Source organism: Dendrobates tinctorius, unplaced genomic scaffold (assembly GCF_039654945.1).
Source record: "Dendrobates tinctorius isolate UK_male_01 unplaced genomic scaffold, ASM3965494v1 ptg000058l, whole genome shotgun sequence".
Classification (NCBI taxonomy): domain Eukaryota; kingdom Metazoa; phylum Chordata; class Amphibia; order Anura; family Dendrobatidae; genus Dendrobates; species Dendrobates tinctorius.
The window spans coordinates 14,908,344-14,913,031 of record NW_027361726.1 but is presented as its reverse complement, the minus strand read 5'-3'; the positions used below and the strand labels follow the sequence as shown (position 1 = coordinate 14,913,031).

Below are 4,688 nucleotides of genomic sequence, written 5' to 3'. Positions count from 1 at the left end.
TGTATGTAGTATGTATGTAGTATGTATGTGGTATGTATGTAGCATGTAGTATGTATGTAGCATGCATGTAGTATATATGTAGTATGTATGTAGCATGTAGTATGTATGTAGTATGTATGTAGTATGTATGTGGTATGTATGTAGCATGTAGTATGTATGTAGCATGCATGTAGTATATATGTAGTATGTATGTGGTATGTATGTAGCATGTAGTATGTATGTAGCATGCATGTAGCATGCATGTAGTATGTATGTAGCATGCATGTAGTATGTATGTAGCATGCATGTAGTATGTATGTAGTATGTATGTAGTATGTATGTAGCATGCAGTATGTATGTAGCATGTATGTAGTATGTATGTAGTATATATGTAGTATGTATGTAGCATGTAGCATGTATGTAGCATGCATGTAGTATATATGTAGTATGTATGTAGCATGCATGTAGTATGTATGTAGTATGTATGTAGCATGCAGTATGTATGTAGCATGTATGTAGTATGTATGTAGCATGTATGTAGTATGTATGTAGTGTATATGTAGTATGTATGTAGCATGCATGTAGTATGTATGTAGCATGTATGTAGTATGTATGTAGCATGTATGTAGTATGTATGTAGCATGTAGTATGTATGTAGTATTTTTTTTTTTTTTTTTTTAACATTTAACACATTAGCCGGATGATGGGACTACTACTGTCCCATCATTGGCTAATGTGTCAATCACTGTCATGGTAGCAGGCATCGCCCGATGGGACTTGTAGTCCCATCGGACGATGCTTGCACAGACCCCCGGACATCAGCACAGCCCCCCGGCAGGCCGGCACAGCCCCCCGGCAGGCCGGTACAGACCCCCACAGGGTGCACAGACCACCGGCAGGCCGGCACAGCCCCCCGGCAGGCCGGTACAGACCCCGGGCAGTCCACACAGCCCCCCGGCAGGCCGGCAGAGACCCCCGGAAGGCCCGAAATGACGGCGCATCATGATGCGCACACACCGCGCATCATGATGACGTCAGGCCGTCAATCAACTGAACTTCCGATTCCGATGCCGAATTCCGATATTGAAAAAATATCGGAAGTCGGTATCGGAATTCTGATACAGCAAGTATCGGCCGATACCCGATACTTGCGGTATCGGAATGCTCAACACTAATGAGAAGCAATGGAATGAAACTGAAATGGAGAAGATATGTCATGATCTCAGTGCGGGTTTGACTCGCACACGTGGGGTTAATGTTTGGAACCAGTGCTGAGTACTGGCACTGCTGGGGTTAAAGGTTGTGATCCCGGTGCAGGCTTACCTGCACACCTGGGGCTATGATTGTGGCCTCTCCCTGGTTCTGGGGGAAGCTTCTTATAGCCTCAGGACGCTCCCATCCCTGTCAGTTATGCTTTCGCCCTTGGCGTTGTGTGGTGACCCCTGAGTGTGTTAGTGCTGTGTTCTGGTTACTTGATTCTCTGTGTATGACTCGGTCTGTTCTCTGGATATCGCTTTGGATTCTGCCTGGTACCTTATATGTCTGTTTGGTTTTGATCTCTGCTTGGCCCTGATTATCCGCTCTGTCTCCTCCCTGGTACTGTACTGTGATCCTGTGTATGACCTTTGGCTTTGTCTGACCTCCCATCTGTTTATCTCTCCTGTACCTCGCTGGTCTGTACTGTGCATAACCTCTGCTTTGCTTGGACTCTGAGTTCTCTCCCTTCTCTGTGTGCAGGACGCTAAGCCCCGCCCCCTTGCAGTCACATGACCATTCACATGACCATAGGTCCTATGCTGGCTTCCTAAACTTCAGCATCCACAGGTCCTGTGCATCGGTACTTTCTGGCTGTACCTGACCCCGGTACCCCTACACTGCGGGTGAGTCACTGCTCAGTGGAGGCTGCACGCCGGCGCTGACACTCAGGACACGCGCACTGGCTCAGTGAGCAAGTACAGTGCGGTGTTCCTGACAAGATACAGATTAGATATTAGAAAAACTTTTTGACAGTGAGGGTGATCAGTGAGTGGAACAGGCTGCCACAAGAAGTGGTGAGTTCTCCTTCAATGGAAGTCTTCATACAGAGACTGGACAGACATCTGTCTGAGATGGTTTAGTGACTCCTGCATTGAGCAGGGGGTTGGACACAATGACCTCGGAGGTCCCTTCCATTTTATGATTCTATGATACTGCCAGACTTTTGGCACTACAGGCCTCAGACACCCGTAGTCAGTAACTGGACAGAGTCTGGAGCTTCTGGTCCTGATGTCTCCCCCAGCACAAGTGCCACAAGCAAAATTAATTGGGCAGCAACTAGTGACAGGTTCAGGTGTCACTGGAGCAGTTCCTGGAGGAGATGTGACTCTTGACTATATTTTCTGTACTGAATGGATATACGCAGATTAGGTTTTGTGCAGATGCCGGAAAAGCAGGGTATGCCGTGTGATTTGAACTTAAATCCCTTTAAATGATGTTCTATCCTTTAATATCATATGGGATAAGGCCAAAATCTTTGCAAATCATTATGTGTGCACTTTCCCTTTAATAGCATGGCCCCTAGACGCAATCAGCAAATATATGTGCGCTTTCTTGCCTCGCTCTTCGCTCATGTCTCCCTGTCACACAGCCTGCTTGTTTCCCATTGCTCTTTCTTTAATCTCACTGTCAACTTTCATTTTTCTGTGTTTTGTTATTTTTTTTCAGTTGCCATCAAAGCAGATTGATTGGAGCATTGGCGTAAACATGAAATATGAAACTGGAAACAAGAAAGTGGCGTTAAATAAACCCAAACTTGTTTTGTTCTTAAATCTACATTCAGCGAGGCCGGCTGCAGTCAACAGATATCTCAGCACGGAGGGGAGCGAGGAAGAATGAATATTTGTAGGAGTGCCGGGGAAATAATTCATGGAAATATAAAGCCACACTTATACAATGTATCAATGGTCTTTGTAAACAATGTTGCATTCAAAGGGAAAGGCCTATAAAAATGGTTATGTATTTTTTTTCCTTATTTTTTTGGTAGCTTTGATTCAAACTGAATTTTAATAGGACCTTATTGAATCTGGCCAAAGCAAGTTTTGCAAGATTTACTCATCTGTTATGGGACCAAATAGTTCCATGCCACTAACAACAATGTACAATATCTTCTATAGTCAAAAGCATTTCATATAGCCACCACTAGGGGCACTCATTGCATACAGATATTATAATTGACCTGTCTATAAACTGTATGCAGTAGGTTCCTTCTGGCTCCCTCTACTGGTGACTGCAGGAAACCAGAGTTTCATCATCTCTGCAGGGAATTTGGAGCTTTGTTATAGAAAAACGAAGTTGAGCCTAATATAAAGATATAGACAAAAAATAATCAGAGCAGAAAGTAGGTCCTAAAATTTCATACAAAGGGTCATTGAGCTTACTACTAAAACTGGTGGCACCACAAACTGAAATCAATATCTCCTATGAGCTGAAGTAGATATCTCCTTTAATTGTTGATGCAAATTATAATACATGTATCTCATATAGACGTCTAGTGATTTTTCCCTAATTTTCTGTACTTTTTGCAGCCATCGTCTATGTAACATTATTGTTTTTTTGGATTCTTTCTTTTCTTGCTCCTTGGAGAGATTTTAACACAAAGAGAACATATTAAAAGAACAACAAAGTGAATAGTAATAATAATCCGTATAGATGTAAAGAGCGTGGTGCGATATAATGAGGTTGTGCAGCTCAGAATTCCCGCTGGGATTCACCAATTGAGGCTTCTTTTATTTAAATGTGAATATAATGAGGTTTAATGCCGAGAAAACGCTCATTTTTGCATCCAAGATTGACCATTTGCTTGGGAGAAGGGAAAAAAACACATTCTTGAGAGGCTGAAAAGTTTACTGCTCCTAAATAGAGCCATATATCATGTGTACATTGCATGGTGGGGGCAGTAATTGTTTTATTCCTTGACCTCACTCCTAATGCGGGGCTCTAAATAATGCCTTAACACTCAGCTCACAAATCGTTCTATACTGCACTGTGAGAAGGGAATAAACTGGTTATTAAAGGGGGACTTCTCAGATTATGTCGCTACAGAAAAAAAATCTATGTAATATTTCGATGTTATATGTTTGGAGGTCTCAAAATTAATAATACATAGATAATTTAATATATGGAAGGCAGCAATGTCACCCTGTAGATCATAGATAATATTAGTGGGGTGCTCCCATATAGATATTTATGTACCAGAAATGTTGCACAGATGTGGGTTCCAGAATCACCTCGAGAGCGGTATTCTGAGTAATGAGGTGGCTGTGAATGTTTCCCTTCTTTTTCTTTTTTCATGGGAGCTCTGAAAATTTCCGAGTGAGCTTCCTAAGAAATAAAGAAAGCATCACATTTGAGACTTCCCCTGTATTCCAGGCAGCGTACCTATCCAAAGAAGGGGGTCCTGGAATGAGCAGTCAGGAATAGCGGAGTGGTAGCACATGCATGGCTGTCTTCTTTCATTTTTATGGGTTCTGCCCATTTATGTGCAGCAAGTTAATTCATAGTGAAGTACAGTTATAACCATTAGAGGTCATTAGGTACCCATTTGTCCTGTTCCTGAATAAAATGAGCATTTCTCTTTAAACAGTGTCTTCTGATTAGAACCGTACCCTTAGTTTCCTGGGCAAGAAGGCTTGCAGACATTTTCCCCCTGGACCTTTGAGTCTTACTCACGT

General features: G+C 42.6%; 1 long non-coding RNA gene across 2 annotated transcripts; it reads left to right on the top strand.

Annotated features, from left to right (window-relative positions):
- Nucleotides 1–1,371: 1,371 nt before the first annotated feature.
- LOC141092221 (uncharacterized) lies at nt 1,372–4,358 on the top strand. Of its 2 annotated transcripts, none has more exons than XR_012232713.1 (3): nt 1,372–1,429; nt 1,717–1,859; nt 2,683–4,358. It is a non-coding gene; the product is annotated as an uncharacterized lncRNA (long non-coding RNA). The 2 variants fall into 2 exon arrangements; XR_012232714.1 differs by having other exon boundaries at nt 1,394–1,508.
- The last annotated feature ends 330 nt before the right edge of the window (nt 4,359–4,688 follow it).